Genomic DNA, 20631 nt, shown 5'->3' with positions numbered 1-20631 from the left:
ACACTCCTCCATCCTGAGGCTGTGCCAACTTTACCTAGACTCCCCACAGTGGGAAAAGAAAACTTACACATCTACTTTGTCGAGAACATTCAACAATTGAAAGGTTTCATTGAGATCCCCCGCTCTCATCCTTTTAAATTCCAGCGAGTACAGACCCGTAGCAGTCAAACATTTCTCATATGATAACTCTTTCATTCCCGGAATCTCCCTTCCGAACGGCCTCTGACCTCTCTCCAAAGCTAGAACATCTTTTCTGAAATGAGGAGACCAAACTGTTCACAGTACTCCAGCTGAGGCCTCAGCAATGTCTTATAAAGCTTCAGCATCACATACTTGTTCGTTTTCCCGAGATTTCTTGAAATGAATGCTAACATTACAATTGCCGTCCTTACTACTGACACAGCCTGCAAGTTAACTTTAATGGTGTTCTGCACAAGGACTCCCAAGTCTCTTTGCATCTCAGATTATTGATTTTCTCCCCGCTCAGAAAATAGTCTGCACCATTATTTCACCTACCAAGGTGAATGGCCCTGCATTTTCCTGCATTCTATTTCATTTGACACTTTCTTGCCCATTCTCCAAATCTGTCTAAATACTTTGCAGCCTCCTGTTTCCTCAACACTACCTGTTCCAACTCCAATATCATCTGTAAACTTGAGAACAGAGCTAACTATTTCATGATCTAAATTATTGATATACGGCATAAAAGCGCTATCCCTACACCAGTCACTGCGGAACATCACTAGTTACTGGCAGCCAAACACAGAAGAACTCTTTTATTGGTACCCCCTATCTCCTACCAATCAGCCAATACTTTAACCATGCCAATAAGATTCCAGTAACACCAATGGTTCTCAACTTGGTAAACAGCCTCATATGTGGCACTTTGTCAAAGGCTTCTGGAAATTCAAAATATACAACATCCACTGCATCCCCTTTATCTAGGCGCTTTGTAGTCTTCTCAAAGAAGTCCAACTGGTTCATCAAGAAAGATTTAGATTATTATCTGCTATTCAATTTGGACGGAGCAGGCCGGAATTTGACTCCTCCAAAACCCTAATTGAGCATCATGAAAACAATATATTACCCACGATTGCGAATTAGGGCAGCAGGATTTATTTAAAATTATGGCATGAATGGACCGACCAGATTCTGGTGTATCTACAATGAAACAATGAAGAGGAATAGATTGTAATCATTTGGTGGGGAAGCACTTCTTGTCAATGTTTAGGAGGCCTATGTCTTGCACGAATCATTTTAGCAATCAGTGCATTGATCAAAACTATCTGCTAAAAAGGGAGAGTAATAAATTTGCCGTGAAGGAGTTCTAATAGTGGCTCAATATCTGCGATGAATCAGAAGCCAGTACTTCTAATAGGAATTCTCCCATAGAATACTTGTTTTTTTTACCTTCCAGCCTTACTTTATTTTAATACTTTAAAGAATAAAAGTCATGTTGAAGTAGGCATCAGAGTGTTTTTGAATCATAAAATGTTGTTTGAATCACAAAAGGTAGGTTTTCAAGTGCAGCAGTCTATCACGAAGGTAATTGGATAGCTGGCCTTCATTGCCTGAGGGATTGAATTTGAAAGCAGGGAGGTTGATCTGCAACTGTATGGGGTACTGGTGTGTCTGCACCTGGAGTACTGCGTGCAGTTCTGGTCTCCCTACTTGAAGAAAGATGTACTGGCTTTGCAGGCGGTGCAGAAGAGGCTCAATAGGTTGATTCCAGAGATGAGGGGGTTAGACCATGAGGAGAGATTGTGTCGCTTGGGACTGAACTCGCTGGAATGTAGAAGAATGAGATGATATGTTATCGAAACATATAAAATTATGAAAGGGATAGGTAAAATGGAAGCAAGTTGTTTTTCCAATGGTAGGTGATAGCAGAACTAGGGGACCTAGCCAAAAGATTCAGAGCTGTTTATTTAAGACGGAGAGGAAGAGGAACTGCTTTTCTCAGAGACTGGTTAGTTTGTGGTATTCTCTGGCCAATGAAACAGTGCAGGCTACGCCAGTAAATATACGCAAGACAAGGCTAGATAGATTTTTGCATAGAAGGGGAATTAAGGGTTATGTGTGGGGGTGAAGTCAGGTAGGTGGTGATGAGTCCATGGCCATATCAGCCTTCTTATTGAAAGGCGGAGCAGGGTCGGCGGGCCAGATCGCCAACTCCTGCTCCTATTTCTTATGTTTTTATGCCCTTTTTAATTCATTCTAAAGAGTCACCCTCAGTTTGGTTTTAATGGATTCAAAGTGTACCGGTGTTCTCCGAGTTTCCAAAATGCGTTATGTAGCCTTACAACCGCTAAGCTGCAAAGGAAATTCTAGAGCATTCATGGGAGATTGTGTGTGTGTGTGTGTGTGTGTGTGTGTGTGTGTGTGTGTGTGTGTGTGTGTGTGTGTGTGTGTGTGTGTGTGTGTGTGTGTGTGTGTGTGTGTGTGTATGTGTGTGTGTGTGTGTGTGTGTTTGAGAGTGAGAGAGAGAGAGTGTGATAGGAGGGTGGGTGTTTTCGTTAGAAAAAAGAGAATGTGTTTGCGGGTTGTGTATATATATAAATGTGCATCAGTGCACTTCTCACATCTTGTTAGCACAGGATGTACATGAAGGAGCGGTGATGTTCTAATTAAAGTTAATAAAATTTTCAGAACATTAATTTTTAAGAACCTGTCACTTTTTCGAAGTCCAGAAAAATAAATTACGTACGGTTGCAGTAACATTACTTTGTCAAAGGCCTCTGGAAGTTCAAAATATACAACATCCACTGCATCCCCTTTATCTATGCGCTTTGTAGTCTTCTCAAAGAAGTCTAACAGGTTGTTCAGGAAATATTATCCCTTTCGTTAACCATGCCGACTTGTCCTGGGGTATCTCTACTCCCTTCTTTATCAAGGGAATAATGTTTGAGAACTTCAAATTCTCTGGTCCATCTGTTTCCCCCATTGATGATGCAAAGATCATCGCCGGAGGTTCAACAATCTCCTCCCTTGCTTCCCACATTAGCCTTGGAGTATATCTCGTCCAGTCGTGGCGTCATATCTAACTTAATATCTTTTAAAAGCTCCAGCACATCCTCTTTCTTAATGGGTGTACATCCAAGCGTGTCAGTCCTCTGTAAGTTATCCCCACGGTTTACAAGGTCCTTTTTACTGGTGAATACTGAAGCAAAGTATCCAATAATATCTCCGCTACCTTTTCCGACTCCATGCACATGAGCAAACCTGGAGACCTTTTATTCAATATTTTCATATGATCTAATTTTTTTCTTTCTCTATTTTTTTTTAGATTTTTTTCCTTTTTTTTCCCATCTTTTTTCCCCTCTTTCTCCGTGAAGGTTCAGAGCTGACCAGAAGGATGTTTTCTTTTTCCTTTTGTAGCTCTATCCTCAAATGGACTGCCCAGTCCCTTTTTTTTGTTTTAGGTCAGTTTAGTGGCATTTTCTTCTCTTTTGTTCTAAAAAATTTCCAGTTTTTTTTGTACGAATTGCCAAGAGGTGTTGTGTTTCTTTGTTTATACACAATAGTCTAATATTACGTTTACATGATTTTGACAGTATACACCCCTTTTGTTGTTTGTACGTTTATTGCATTATGTATTTGATATAACTTCTCCTCTGATTTTTACCTATTCACTTTTTTAAAAAAATCAATAAAAACGGTTGAAAATGTATAAAATGACATATCTAACTTAATATCTTTCAAAAGCTGCTGCACGTCCTCTTTCTTAATGTCTGTACATCCAAGCGTGTCAGTCCTCTGTAAGTCATCCCCACGGTTTACAAGGTCCGTTTTACAGGTGAATACTGAAGTAATGCATCCATTAATACTTCCGCTACCTTTTCCGACTCCATGCACATGCACTTTCGCTCCTGATTGCTTCTATTCTCACACAGCTCATCCTCTTGCTCTTCACAAACTTGCACAATACCTTGGGGCTTTCATTAATCATGCTCACTAAGGCCATCTCATGGCCCTTCTAGCTCTGCTAATTTCTTTCCTGAGCTCCTTCCTGCCACTCTTGTAATTTTCTAGAGCTGTAACAGTACCCCGTTTCCTCCTACCCCCAAATGAACATTTTCCAAAATTATCTGCTCCTATGTCAGGGCGCTGGAGGAGGGATCCAATCGCAGACACAGTACTGTGCACACAGTGATATTAATTGGGTAACAAATTCCGAGGCGCAAACAAACTCGGCGTCAAATTTCAGGCAGAGATCAAAACATCCAGAGAAATCCAAAAACCAGAATCGGGAAGCAGGCAAAGTCAATAATCAGACGGACAGAGTACAGATACGAATGCCAGAAAGGCTCGGGAAAATTCATTGGTGCAATCTGAAAACGAACAGGTGAAAACACAGAACTGAAATACACTGAACAATAAACAGAGAGACAGATGATAGGTGGAGCACAAGGAGACAGAAGTGTTAGTAAAATAGGTAATCATGAGAAAGAGGTGAGAGGCGTGTACTCAGTAATAGAGGGGCCGGAGTAGTGCAGGAGCGGGCACAGGAGCACATGGGGCATGAAAAAAACCCAAAAGCACATGGCAATACCACAGGGTGACGCTAGGGGGATATACACAAAAAGACCAAGTTCAGCTGGAGGTACTGACATACTAGCTCTGTCCAGCACCATGATAAAGGATCACATGTTATGATCATTACCTCCAAAGTGATCTCCCACCCAGAGATGTGACTCCCATCACAACAAACTTTGATGCCCTGGCTACTCAGATACCTATCAATCTCTACTTTAAATACACCCAATGACATGGCCTCCACTGGCGCCCGTGGCAACAAATTCCACAGATTCACCACCCTCTGTCTAAAAAAAATTTATTCGCATCTCTTTTCTGAATGGGTGCCCTTCAATCCTTAAGTCATGCCTTCTCGTACTAGACTCCCCCATCATGGGAGAAAGAAAGGGGGCGGGGGGAGCACCAGATGGAGATGGAGAATAGGCAAACAACTAAATATGTCAGGGATGGGGTAAGAAGGGGAGGAGGGGCATTTGCTCCCCCCTCCTTTCTTTCACCTGAGACCTCCCGTCCCATGATCCTTTCCCTTCTCTAGCTCTGTATCACTTTCGCCAATTACTTTTCCAGCTCTTAGCTTCATCCCACCCCCTCCGGTCTTCTCCTATCATTTCGCATTTCCCCCTTCCCCCACTACTTGCAAATCTCTTATTATCTTTCCTTTCGGTTAGTCCTGACGAAGGGTCTCGGCCCGAAACGTCGACAGTGCTTTTCCCTATAGATGCTGCCTGGCCTGCTGTGTTCCACCAGCATTTTGTGTGTGTTGTTGTTTGAATTTCCAGCATCTGAAGATTTCCTCGTGTTTGCTCGGGAAATATCGTGCTGATTTTGTAAGGCGTGTGGCGGAGGAAGGACATGTAAAAGACGATGTGGCACGTACATGTTGACAAAGGAACGCGTTTTTGCAGTCAGGAAAGAAATCACAGGTCAAATAAGATTGAATAGATAAAGCAGGATCAAAAACGGGGCAGTCACTTCATTGCAGATATGCGTAGGCCACCTATCTGTCAACAAATGGTAGAGGAGCATAAATGTAGAGATAACACGGAGAAATGTGAAGGTACTACGGTTATGGTGGTATAAGTAGATGGAATTATAAGTAGATGTATTAATACAGATCAATTTTATGCGAAAGGCTTAGACGGGGTGGCTCAATTTTAAAATGCACCCAGAAGGTACAGTTCGGTCTGCCGGTAACTATTACTGTGAGAGAACCTGCAGAATGGGATCTCAGCTTAAGGAATGTAACGGTGAAAGTGGTCGAGTTATCTATAGGAGGGCATTTTAAATAGACATTTCACAACTTTATAAATCTCAGAGTACCACTAGAAAGGGATAAGGATGGTATCGAAATTAAGACCCTAAACATGGAAGGAATACTATAAATAATATGGATGCAGTCAGTGCGACGGTATAGGAAACTATCAGGAGACCCTACGCACACAAAGAATAAATGAATATCCTTCTCCTGCTTCAATTAAAGAGAAAAATATAGCTGGACATTTCGTGGACAGAACAGTGACATGATGAAACATCTTCTTCTTAAACGGATTTAGCCCTAAAACTTAAAATTGAAAGGAATATTACATAACTTATTGGATGCAAAGACAGATAAATCCCCTAGGATGTATCTCAAGCTTGATGGGATTCAAGAGAGATAGATGGAGCTCTAACAGTTTTTTTTTTAAAAGATTTTGTTTGCAGCTAAGGTACTAGAGGACAACAGAACAGCAAATGTAGTAGCCTTATTCGGGAAGGACAGCAGTGATAAGCCAGGTAAATACAATTACGTGAGGCTATTGTCTGTTCTAGGGCAATTAACTGAGAAACACAGAAAAACTACCGCACAGTACAGTCCCTACTGCCCACAATGCTGTGCCGAACATCTACTTACTTTAGAAATTGTCTAGGCTTAACCATAGCGCTCTATTTTTCTAAGACCAATATACATATCCAGGACTCTCTTAAAAGACTCTATCGTACTCGCCTCCAGCACTATCGCCGCCAGCCCATTCCACGCACTGACCACTCTCTATGTAAATATTACCCCTGACATCTTCTCTTTACTTTCTTCAATTATTAGAAGATATTCTGAGGTATAGGGTAAATTACACCTGTAAAGGCAGAAATTAAGCAAGGCCATTCCGATGCTTTCGGAGGAAATAATTTTCTGTGATTAATTGGTTTCAATTTTTCAAAGAGGCAATAAAGGTAAAGGATATTGTAGCTCAGCTGATATAGTTTGTATAGACCGTGGACTACTCAGGCTTTATAGAATCTAGATATAGAATGCTGCACTAAAATTCGTGCTGATAGAATTCAAGGCAAGTTTCAAAATTGGATTCGTGTTTGCCTTGATGATGAGAGGCAGAGGACGTCAGTGAAGAATCAGTTTTACTGGATGAGAATAGACCCTAGGGGCGCTAGACTCCTTATAGTTTGTTATATACTCTAGAATAATCTGAATGTCAATGTAAGAGGTAGGATTAGTAAGTGCGTAGATGGTTTAAAGGTTAGTGAGTTTGTCATCCGTTACAGTTTACATTAGTAGAGCAATAGCTAATAGAAAATTGTTAACCAATGAATTCTGGAAGACAAGTAATGTAACCACAGAGAATGAATTCAGAGGAAATTACTAGTTCAAGACAAATTGCATCACACTGGAGGAACCCAACAGGCCAGACAACATCTATGAAAAAGAGTGCACATTCGACGTGTCGGGCCGAGACCCTTCATCAGGACTGGATTTCCAGCATATGCAGATTTTCTCTATAGACCATATAACCATATAACAATTGCAGCAAAGAAACAGGCCACGTACCTGCACTCAGCTCATAACCCTCCATTCCTTTCCTGTCCATATACCTATTCATTTTTTTTTAAATGACAAAATCGAACCAGCCTCTACCACTTCTGCTGGAAGCTCGTTCCACACAGCTACCACTCTCTGAGTAAAAAAGTTCATCCTCGTGTTAGCTCTAAACTTTTGACCCTTAACACTCAGCTCATGTCCTCTTGTTTGAATCTCCCCTACTCTCAATGGAAAAAGCTTTCTTCACCACCCTATCCACATGAGATTCCACCTTCAGGGAACTATGCATCATTATTCCTAGATCACTCGGTTCTACTGCATTCCTCGATGCCCTACCATTTGCCATGTATATCCTATTTTGATTAGTCCTACCATAATGTAGCACCTCACACTTATCAGCATTAAACTCCATCTGCCATCTTTCAGCCCACTCTTCTAACTAGACTAAATCCCTCTACAAGCTTTAAAAGCCTACATCATTATCCACAACGCCATCTATCTTAGTATCATCTGCATATTTACTAATCCAATTTATCACCCCATCATCCAGATCATTAATGTATATGACAAACAACATTGGACCCAGTACAGATCCCTGAGGCACACCACTAGTCACCGGCCTCCAACCTGACAAACAGTTATCCACCACTACTCTCTGGCGTCTCCCATCCAGCCACTGTTGAATCCATTTTACTACTTCAATATTAATACCTAACGATCGAACATTCCTAACTAACCTTCCATGTGGAACCTCGTCAAAGGCCTTACTGAAGTCCATATAGACAACATCCACTGTTTTACCCTCGTCAATTGGTGGGGAACCATCGATACAATTAGTCTAATCACAAACAAGATGAGATTCAATATTAGTTTCAATATAATTATGGATAAGGATAGGACTGGACCCTGGGTTGAGATTTTTGATTTGAGAAAGGCTAACTCTGAGGAGATGCGAAAGGAATTAGAAGGAGTGGATTGGGACAGTTTGTTTTATGGGAAGGATGCAATAGAGAAATGGAGGTCATTTAAAGATGACATTTTGAGGGTACAGAATCTTTATGTTTCTGTTAGGTTGAAAGGAAAGAATTAAAAGTTTGAGCGAGCCATGGTTTTCAAGGGATTTTAGAAACTTGGTTTGGAAAAAGAGAGAGATCTACAATAAAAATAGTCAGCATGGAGTAAATGAGGTGCTCGAGGAATATAAAGAATGTAAAAAGAATCTTAAGAAAGAAATCAGAAAAGCTAAAAGAAGATATGAGGTTGCTTTGGCAAATAAGGTGAAAATAAATCCAAAAGGGTTTCTACAGTTATATTAATAGCAAAGCGATAATGAGGGATAAAATTGATCCCTTAGTGAATCAGAGTGGACAACTATGTATGGAGCCGAAAGAGATGGGGGAGATTTTGAACAATTTCTTTTCTTCGGTATTCACTAAGGAGAAGGATATTGAACTGTGTAAGGTAAGGGAAACAATCTGAGTGACATTGATCGTAGAATGATTGTTGGTGCTAGACCAGGTGGGTGAGTATCTGAGTGACTGCTGGTCCCGTGGAATTTTCACGCACAGCTTACAAAGAATAAAACAACAACATCCAGTGAGCGGTAATTCTGTGGGGAAGAAGCCTCGTCAGGTCAGCTGAAAACAGAGAAACTGATTGAGGCTGTCAGGAAGGCGATAGTAACTGAAGTAATCACACTTTACAACAGTGGTGGACAGATGAGCATCTCCGAATACACAACACGCCGAAGCTTGAGCTCGACGGGCTACAGCAACAGGTGAACGCGAAACTACACCCCAAATCCACTTAAGCAGGTGCAGGATGTGCTTACGAAAGTGGCCACTTAGTGTCCATACATGAAATGAAATGCAGTTATGTACTCAGGCGTTCCTTTACATTCATTCTGCCAAAAAAGCCAATCTATAGTTTTCCAAACAACAGCTGCCAGTTCGAAAATCCTCTCTTCTGGCTTCTGCCATTGGAAGAGAGTTACAGGGCCCAGACCACCAGGATCAGGAACAGTTATTGCCCTTCATGCATAAAGCTCCTAAACCAGCGTGGACAACTTCACTTATCTCAACATTGAACTGATTTCAGAGCCTCGCACACAACGTCATGGGCTTATATTTTCAATATTATCTATCTATCTATCTATCTATCTATCTATCTATCTATCTATCTATCTATCTATCTATCTATCTATCTATCTATCTATCTATGTCTGTCTGTCTGTCTGTCTACCTATGTATGTATCTATCTCCGTAACTGCGAAATCTACGTATACAAATACTACTATGTCTAAGTATCTACCGTACACATGTTAAAAGGATTTAGTGCTTTTCTGGTGTATATGAGGACTAAACTCTTCTCGGTCTTCCAGCCAGGTACAGGTACTCCCTAAATGTAATAAAGATTTTATTCATTTACACATATAGTTATGATAGCACATAAAGTCACAACAATAATATTAACAGAATTCCTTTAGTGGTATAGTCTGAAGGCTGGGGCACTGGAGCTACGTTTCTGCAAGAACAATCACGCTACAGTTGTCGTGTTGCGCTGCGTATTCTGTAAAGAAAGGGAATCCAGTTTATATTCCAGTGAACGAACACCAGAGAGTAGGACTGATGGGAGCGCCGGCCTGTAGGGGCCAGCCCCCAGATCACCACGAATTCCAGCGCGACCGCAGTGTATGAGAGGCTAACCAGCGCAACACCCGAGACCCTGCAGCTCCCCAGTCGTCGGTCTCGTCAAATAATAATCAACCTGGTGTGCAGTATTTTAGATTAACAATGTCCAACAGGGTCTTGCGATAAGAAGAAACGAAAAGTTTAAAACAGACTTTTGAATTGTTTGACGCAGAAGTTAAATTGTTGGAATTAAAATCTAAAACAAAAGGTGAATTTTGTTGTTCGAAGCGCTCGTTCCAAATGAAGCTCAATCGAATGTAATGTACTGCATTTGGCGTTCACATTGTGCTATTGGACAACCACTTCAATGAATATCCATTCAGTCTTACACGCAATTATAATTGGCCTATTTTTCTCATATTTAACGAGGTACAGTGATAAACTTTGTTTTGCTTGGCATCTGTAGCGATAGTATCATCACATGAAACCACCGAGGTCCTGTCACTGGGATAGTGAGTTGTGTATTGATTACTGTGCTGTTTACTGTTTATATCTGATGTGCACTGCATACATTTCGATCACAATATTCCAAGTACATTCTGACGATTGCCTTACAAAGATTTAGCATTGAATCCTTGTTTTTCTATACTAGTCCTCGCGAATCTGCAAGATAAGCTTCAGCGAATCCTGCAAGAGGACTCCCAAGACCCTTTGTGCCTCTTTTTTGAATTTTCTCCCCATTTAGAATATAATCTAAGCCTTTATCGCTGGCAAAGTGCATGACCTTGCAACTCCCTGCTCTATATTCAATCTGCCAACGTGAAAAGAAGCCGTCCTAACACCGACCCCTGCGGCACACACGAGTGAACTGCAGCCAACCAGAAAAGGCCCCTTTATTCCCACTCTTTGCTTCTCGCCAGTCCTATCATCTTCTATCTTCTACTTCCAACTTTCCTGTATTTCCAAGAACTCTGATCTTGTCCTGTCTTAGGTTGTCATTAAAGCCGGTGGACCGTGTTTTCCAGTTCTGTGTCTTCTGCACGGTGAGAGGAGAAGACGGTGCAAAAGCCTAAAAGCAATTACCGCCAAGTTCACACACTTTCGGATTCCTGACACTTTAATTGTCTATCGTACTCCGTCTCTGAACTTCCTATCTGACGAAGCCCACGGTGAGCTCAAATTTTGATGTCAGTTGTTAGGACATCAATTTTAATTCTTTATTTATTTTTCCACGTGTTCTGTCTGACCTGGTGGATATTGTCAGCTTTCCTGTTTGTCTCAGATTCCCTGTCCTTGCTGTCCTATACCCCAGGAGTTCCAGCATTATTTTCTCTTTCTCTAATCCTGAAGCCAGAATTTAGTCCCCGATTCATGTCTGTTGCTGACAAGGAGCATTGTATTATATGTGAGGTACTCATGCTGGAGTACCACGGAAGTCAGATCAGTTGAGTATCTGCTGTTTATTTTAATCATTGGTTGTTATATGACAAGCTATTGTATCATGTGTTAAAACACCCTGTGCCTAGGCTTCAGCCCTCGCCCATTTCTAGCTTGAGATCTCAATTTATCTCCCATTTACACTCCTCCTTTAGAGATCATCAGCCTCTCTCACCCTGTACCACCAACACTTGGGTCATCAGTCTCCCTATGCCTGCACCCTATCACAGCCGCCAGATTCCTTCTGTCAATAACACTCGCCCCCAGCTCAGCAGTTCGCAATATGCTTATCTTGTAACATCAGTAGATTCATGGGTATTGAAGTGAACTGCTAATACTCTTGTCCTCTCTCCACAATAATTTATTATCCAGCATAACTACATTCCGACCTTCCATGGTATAAAGATATAACCGTGTTTTTAGATTTCCTTTTCTATATTCACTTATTTACTTCTTCACTTCATTGGTGGTATGTTTTACTGATTGTAAAGAATATTGGAAGGAAAACGAACAATTCCACAGAGTTTGTGCAATTCCAATGAATGGACTGCGTTATAACAAAAGAAGTTTAATTCTGATTCAACCGTACACACATACTGCACGCAGCGAAACGAAACAGTGTTCCTTTGGACTAGTTACACAATGGACAGCACTTGAAGTATTTCATATTACCAATGTCCGTCATGGTTTGTGATCACAAGACAAACGTTCAGGCCACACTTTTGCAATATTTATTGTAAGGTCGGAGGTCGCTGCGACCTAGATCGACGCCATCACTGAAGGCTCTGACAATGATTTAGAAAATTGTGCTCCTACAGCATCCATCGCTCTGCCTGTCTTTCCACCATTAAGGAACGCACCCGATCTAAGGTTACATAGTTATGAGAGGCATACACAGGATGAATGGAGTCACATCGAGTCCCATATAGTCGACCGTAGGACCCCATAATACATAGGAACAGAATTACCCGGTTTGAACTATCCAGTCTGCACTGCCATTCAATCATGGCTGATACTTTATTTCCCTTTCTCAGCCGCACTTCCCTGATTTCTCCCTGTAACGGTTGATGCTTATTATTTCTCCGGCCTCATTTTCTAGCGGTCCTATATCCACTCTAATCTCTCTTTCGTTCTTTACATACTTGAAAATTCTGGTACTATCCATTTTCATATTATTTGCTAGCTTGCTTTCATTTGTCACCTTTTCCTTCCCAATGATTCTTTTTCTTGCTCCCTGTATGTTTGAAAAACTTCCCAATCCTCTCTCTTCCAACTATTTTTTTGCTTTTCTGCATGGCTTCTCCTTTGCCTTTACATTAGCTTTCAGTTCCCTTGTCAGCCATAGTTGTACTATTTCGCCTTTGCGTATTTTTTCGCTTTTGGAATACACGTATCCTGCACCTTGCTCATTTCCCCCAGAAACTCACGGCATTGCTGTTTTGCTGTTAGCCCTGAAAGCACAAAGTTATAATTTTTCACAACAGCTGTGCTCAAATGAAAACCCAACATTTTATTTAACTGCTTAATTGCTACCTGCTCTAACATAGTAACTTTTCAATGCAATGGTTGTTGGGCAGTTTGAACATTATCTCTTTATCACTACCGAATCGCTCTCTCTGTCTGTCTCTCTCTCTCTCTGTCTGTCTGTCTGTCTGTCTCTCTCTCTCTCTCTCTCTCTCTCTCTCTCTCTCTCTCTCTCTCTCTCTCTCTCTCTCTCTCTCTCTCTCTCTCTCTCTCTCTCTCTCTCTCTCTCTCCCCCTGTATTTAATCAATAGTCAGTTATCCTTTATTGATTCATTTCCACGTGGATAGGCACTCCACATTATCCTCCATTTGCCACCGTTTCCTCCACTGTTCCAGTACAATTTACCTTTGATCATCAGAACGTAGTTTGAAGTTATCAGCAAACTTGGAGAAGTTGGATTTGTTGTATTCCGGCAGCTTCGGAGCTTTGGGGAGCTTGGTTTGTCCTGACCTCGGAAATGTCTGTTACCATGCTTTAATTCAGGCTTTGTGATCCCCCCCCCCCCCATGCTTTAATTTCCTCCCATTCCCGATATTCGAATGTTAATTATTGATGGTAATTTGTGACTTCACTTATTGAATGATAGGTAAACTGGAGTGAATTGGCGAGTAGTTGGGATAGAACGGGTTGTGATATGGGATGATCGGAGTGTTCTGAGAATTGGCATAAACTCCTTTTATTGCATGTGGCAGGCCCGCCTTTGTAAGGACCAGTCTGCTAAATCTTCACTGCACTCCTTCTATAGAAATTATGTCTTATTTTAGGTAGGAAGACCAAATTGCACACGACTGTTGATGTGGTCTCCCTAAGACCCCATATACTTGTAGTAAGATACCGAAAGCTTGTGCGACAGATGATTGAGCTGATTAATATTATTGTGCATAATTTATTGTTTGCAGGATTCGTAGGAGAAATAGAGGAGACCGTATAGAAATATTTAAAATAATGGGGGTATAGATAAGCTGGACAATTATAATCCTGCCCCTAGAGTTGAGAAATCTAAAGCTAGAGGGTACAGGTACAGGATGAAAGGGGAAAGCTTTAAAAGAAAACCTCAGCGGGAACCTGTTTACACGGAGGTTAGAGAGTATTTGGAATAAGTTGCCAGAAGAAATGGCTGAGGTGGATACAATTCTAACACTAAATAGCCGATAATTGATAGGTACCACTGAGCGGGAGGATTGGGGAGTTATGATCCAAACGTGGGCATTTTGAACCATCAGGGAGATCGCTCTGGTCCGAGAGGATGGGCCGAAGGGTCTGTATCCGTGCTCTATAACTGACTAAAAGAAAGATTTTATGTTAATCTGAATTTAAAGATTTGTTTCAAAAGAGGGAAATGAGCAAATGTTTATTTATTTGACTAAAATATAACATGTGGCAGTACATAACTTGTCGACCTCCATTCTTCCTCTCGTTGCGCTGCTTGACTTTGATAGTTCATTATCTTTGCTTTCCATTGCCGACCACTCCCTGATACTCTTACAGCGAAGCACATTTTTCGATGCCTGAAGCCTGCCGCAGCACAGTCCGAAATAGTTTCCTATTCACATAACCTCCTTGTACCTTTCTTCTGTCGTTCTCTGCACAGGCAACACGTTAGTCTACATTCTTTAATTGTTTCCCGTGCTCTACCTCCATGGACCGATGTGAAGATACGATCTGTATGGATGCCATACAAAACCAAGTGTTTCCTCTGTTTCAGTGCATGTGGCAATTATTCTCTCACTCACTTTTTCTCCTCTCTCTCTCTCTCTCTCTCTCTCTCTCTCTCTCTCTCTCTCTCTCTCTCTCTCTCTCTCTCTCTCTCTCTCTCTCTCTCTCTGCTGCTCGCTGCGTACACAAAAGTAGAGCACAAACCTGTATCATAGAGTATTAGAAAATAAGTCAAGGAAATAGACGATTCAGCTGTGAAACTAGATAGATAGATAGATAGATAGATAGATAGATAGATAGATAGATAGATAGATAGATACTTTATTCATCCCCATGGGGAAATTCAACCTTTTTTCCAATGTCCCATACACTTGTTGTAGCAAAACTAATTACATACAATACTTAACTCAGTAAAAATATGATATGCATCTAAATCACTATCTCAAAAAGCATTAATAATAGCTTTAAAAAAAGTTCTTAAGTCCTGTTGGTTGAATTGTAAAGCCTAATGGCATTGGGGAGTATTGACCTCTTCATCCTGTCTGAGGAGCATTGCATCGATAGTAACCTGTCGCTGAAACTGCTTCTCTGTCTCTGGATGGTGCTATGTAGAGGATGTTCAGGGTTTTCCATAATTGACCGTAGCGTACTCAGCGCCCTTCGCTCAGCTACCGATGTTAAACTCTCCAGTACTTTGCCCACGACAGAGCCCGCCTTCCTTACCAGCTTATTAAGACGTGAGGCGTCCCTCTTCTTAATGCTTCCTCCCCAACACGCCACCACAAAGAAGAGGGCGCTCTCCACAACTGACCTATAGAACATCTTCAGCATCTCACTACAGACATTGAATGACGCCAACCTTCTAAGGAAGTACAGTCGACTCTGTGCCTTCCTGCACAAGGCATCTGTGTTGGCAGTCCAGTCTAGCTTCTCGTCTAACTGTACTCCCAGATACTTGTAGGACTCAACCTGCTCCACACATTCTCCATTAATGATCACTGGCTCCATATGAGGCCTAGATCTCCTAAAGTCCACCACCATCTCCTTGGTCTTGGTGATATTGAGACGCAGGTAGTTTGAGTTGCACCATATCACAAAGTCCTGTATCAGTTTCCTATACTCCTCCTCCTAACTATCAGCTATTCACCCATAATGCTACACAAATTCCATTTGTACGTTTTCTCCTATCATTCTAATAAATAATATAGTAGTATGTGCATCTGTTAGTCCCAAGAGAACATGGATTTGCGTCTTGGAGAGTTTCCAGGGCGCAGGCCTGGGCAGGGTTTTATGGGAGACTGGCAGTTGCCCATGCTGCATGTCTCCCCTCTCCACACCACCAATGTTGTCCAAGGGAAGGGCAAGGGCCGATACAGCTTGGCACCCGTGTCGTCGCAGAGAAATGTATGGTTATTTTAATAAATATTCTGCCGGATTCTGTCAATTGCTAACACAATAGCATCAATTTACAGTAGTTAATTAAATGCCAATTTGACCAATTTCTGTTTTGCTACCTCGTGGTTAGCCGCTCCGCATTGTCACCCATTTGCCACCTTGTCACCTCCTCTTTCAGAGCAAGTCACTTTCAATCATCAGTAGGCAAATAGTTGCTTAGTTTGAAGCTATCAGTAAACTGGGAACAGTTGCACGGTGCTGGAGCAACAGAATTTCCTTCAGACTCATAGTTCCGAGACGTTGGTTTGTCCTAAACTTAGAGTTTGGTTACCAGAACACAGGTTTTTATCTGTTGCTTCGTGACTTTCCCACCTGCTTCAATTTCCTGATATTGGTAATTGTTGGTAGTATTTTGACCCTTCACTTATTGGATGACAGCAAAACTGGAGGTAATTATCGAGTAGCTGGGATAGAATGGGTTGAGATACGGGATTATTGGCACTGCTCTGAGAGCTAGTATAGACTCTCTTTTCCTCATGTGGCAAGCCCGCCATTATAGGAACCAGCGAGAGGAATCTTCAATGCACTCCGACTACAACTACTATTCTTAGGGAGAACAATTTCTACTGCACCCCAGACGTGATCTTACTAAAGTCTGGTATATTTGTAGTAAGATACGCTATGCCTGCACAAGTAGATTTATGATACGATACAAAATTATAAATATAGAAAAAATGTTGACTTGATGAACATTTTTAAACGCAATTTTTCCCACCGAATAGCTGAGTTTAGATCCCACTATGCTAAGACCAAATTGCAGCCAGTAGGATGAATATCATCGCATTAGGGATGCAGAACCAAAAAGGGGTTTCATAGATAGTCCTCGAAGTTTTAGATCCCGATGCATGCAGAAATAAGGTAAATGATCTTTTGCAGTATTGTCAGCTATGCTGTTGTGGACATCACTGAATCATGCTGAAGGATAGTTATAGTTTGGAACTGAATGCCTAAGGTTACACGTTGTATCGGAGGGATAAGTAGGTAGGCAGAGGGGGTGGCGTGTCTCTGCTGGTAAGAAATGGCATCAAAACAGTAAGAAGATGTGACATAGGATGGGAAGATGTTGAATTGTTGCGTGTTGTGTGAAGAAGCGATAAGGGCAAAATGACCCTGTTGACAGTTGTGTACAGTTATATCCAGAGAGCCATAGAACATTACAGCACAGAAACAGGCCTTTTGGCCCTTCTTGGCTGTGCCGAACCATTTTTCTGCCTAGTCCCACTGATCTGCACCAAGACCATATCCTTCCATACCCCTCTCATCCATGTACCTGTCCAAATGTTTCTTAAATGTTAGAAGTGGGCCTGCATTCACCACTTCAACTGGCAGCTCATTCCACACTCCCACTACTATCCCTGTGAAGATACTCCCCTAATGTTCCCTTTAAACTTTTCCCTTTTCACCCTTAACCCATGTCGTCTGTTTTTTCCCCCCCTAGCCTTAGTGGTAAAAGTCTGCTTGTATTTACTCTATCTATACCCATCATAATTTTATTCACCTCTATCAAATCTCCCATGATTCCTCTACGCTTCAGGGAATAAAGTCCTAACCTATTTCAACCTTTCTCTGTTTGTGGAATGTCAATCACAGGTTCTAACGGGAAGTCGTGTGTTATGTATTGAACCGGGGAGGGTTGGGTGTGTGGTTAGGGAGCATAGGGTAAAAGAACCATTAGGGGACATTGATCACAATATTATTGAGTTCAACTTGATATTTGATAGGGAAAAGTCAAACCTGACTATATTTTAGTAGAGTAAAGGAAATTACAATGGTATGAAAGAGGAGTAGGCCAAAGTAATTTGGAAGAAGATGCTGACAGGGATGACAAGGGAGCAGCAATGGCGTGAGTTTCAGGGGAAAATTGGGAATGTGCAAGATAGATGTATTCCAAAAACGAAGAAATCCTGAAATGGTAAAATAGTACAACCGTGGCTGACAGGTGAAGTCAAATTTACTGTAAAAGCAAATGAGGGTGTATTCAAGAAAGCAAAAATTAGCAGGAAGATAGAGGATTGGGAAGATTTTAAAAACTTATAGAGAGTAATCAAAAACATCATTCGGAGGGAAAAGAGGAAATATGAAAGCAAGCTAGCAATCAATGTCAAAGTGGATAGTCACAGTTTTTTCGATAATTGCAAAGCATAAAATAGAGATGTTGGTCGATGGAGAACCGCGAGAAAACGAGGGCCAAGGAGATGGCGGATGAACTGAATCATTATTTTGCATCTGTCGTCACTGTGGAAGACGCCAGTAGTGTGCCAGATGTTGAAGAGTTTGAAGGAAGAGTAATGAATGCTATTACTATTTCAAGGTGCTCAAAAAGATGAAAGATACAAGGGTATAGAAGTCATCCAGACCAATAAACTGCACCTGAAAGAGATTGTGGAGGTATTAGTGCTGATGTTTCAAAAATCATTGGACTCTGGCACAGTGTCAGAGGACTGGAAAATTGCAAATGTCACTCCACTCTTTAAAAAAGTAGGAAGGCATCAGAGAAGAAATTATAGACCAGTTAGCCTGACCTCAGTGGTTGGGAAGATGTTGGAGGTAATTGTTAAAGATGAGCATAAGATGCAATAGGACTCGTGAGTCATTGTTCAGAACTTTCTAAAGGTTAATTTGCAGGTTGTGTTGGTGGCGAGGGAGGAAACGCAACGTTGGCATTCATTTCAAGAAATCTAGAATAGAAGAGCAGGATTTGATGCTGAGGCTTTATAAAGTACTGGTGAGGCCTCGCCTTCAGTATTGAGAACAGTTTTGAGCTACACATTTAAGAAAGCATTGAAGACGGTACAAACGAGGTTCACAAGGATGATTCCCGGAATGAAAGGGTCATCATACGAGAAACGTTTAATGGCTCTGGGTCTGTACTGAATATAGAAGGATGAAGGGTAACTTCATTGAAACTTTTCGAATGTTGAAAGGCCCAGACAGAGTGCATGTGGAAAGTATGTTTCCTATGGGCGGTGGTCTAGGGCAAGAGGGCAAAGCCTCGGTACCGAGGGCGTCCATTCAAAAGAGATATGCCAGAGACTGGTGAATTTGTGGTATTTGTTACGACATGCAGCTATGGAGACCAGGTTTTTGGGTGTATTTAAGGGAATTATTGATCGGTTCTTGTTTGGGCACAGCCTCAAAGGTCACGTGGAGCAGGTCCTGGAGCTGGGCCGGTGGTGGGGGGCGGGGCGGGGAAGAATCAGCCATGATTAAATGGCGAGCAGACTCGATGGGCCAACTGGCTGAACTCTGCGCTCACGTGTTACAGTATCACGGTCTTACTTTAATCTCTATGTTACACTTGTTCTGATACATATATGTTCAATTTCATTAAATAATTATGGGGCATTGCGAAATAGTGTCACACACTGGACAAGCTTTACCAACAAATACAGGGGAAATCCAAAATCTGGTTAAGCGTCACTCCCACTTTCTCAGGTACATTGAAAGACGCATGTTCCAACATATGCATCCATAGCCCATAGGCATTATCCGACCTGTTGTACGGTTCCCCACATTTCCAGTTCTTTTTCTCACTTCCTCCACCTGTAGCGAATGTTTTATTTGCTTGAGCTGCAGAACAGAACCCCGGTAGATATGCTGGATTATCGTGTTCAGACCTTGAAGTCAGTCATTGGCACCCGGCTGCCTCTGCATTCTCTGCTCCACTCAGTGTGGACTCGAATATCCTATTATGGGGGAGACATCATGAAGCTGGAAAAGGTGCAGAGAAGAGTTACAAGGGTACTGGAAGAGTTGAGTTGTAGTGGGAGAGTGCTCTTGCTGGATACTTATGCATTGGAGCAAAGTAGAATAAGAGAAGACTACATAGAAATATATAAAATAATGAGGGGTATAGATAATGTGGACATTTAGAGTCCGTTCCCCAGTGCTGGGAGGTCCAAAGCTAGAGGACACAGATACAGGAGAAGTGGGAATAGATTTAAAATAGACCTCAGAGCTAACTTCTTTACACAGAGGGAAGTGAGTGCTTGGAATAACCTGACAGAGGAAGTGTCTGAGGTAGGTATAATTTCACCATAAAGTTGGCATTGGGATAAGTACATGGAGCGGCAAAGCTTGATGGGCCGAACGTGGGCAACTGGAACTAGCGGGGAGAATGCTATACATGTGAGCCAAAGGGCATGCTTCCGTGCTATGTGACACTGACTTTGAGCAATTGGACTTCAGTCCAATTACACACTGTAGTCAACCATTTTTTAAATCTTATTAACTGAATGAAAGATATGCTCCTAAAGAAAGAAAAAAAAGGAAAAAAAAGCAAATAACGGCAGTGTTTCTTTATTTGACTAAATTTCACACGTGGCGGGTAATATTTTGTAAAGTGCAAAAATACTGATCTGTTCAATTCCATTCTTGATCCTGTTGCTCTGTTTGACTTTGATAGTTCACTATCTAACGTTTCCATTGCCAACTACTCCCTGACACTGTTAAGGCCAAACACTGTTTCTGAAGCGTTTAATCTGTGGCAGCACCACCCACTTCGGTTTCCCACTTCTTGGAACTCTTTCTACCATTGTTCTGCCATTCTTTGTAAAGGAAATACTTCATTCTACATTATTTTA

This window comes from Hemitrygon akajei, chromosome 2 (assembly GCF_048418815.1).
Source record: "Hemitrygon akajei chromosome 2, sHemAka1.3, whole genome shotgun sequence".
NCBI lineage: Eukaryota > Metazoa > Chordata > Chondrichthyes > Myliobatiformes > Dasyatidae > Hemitrygon > Hemitrygon akajei.
Note: the sequence above shows the minus strand (reverse complement) of the source record.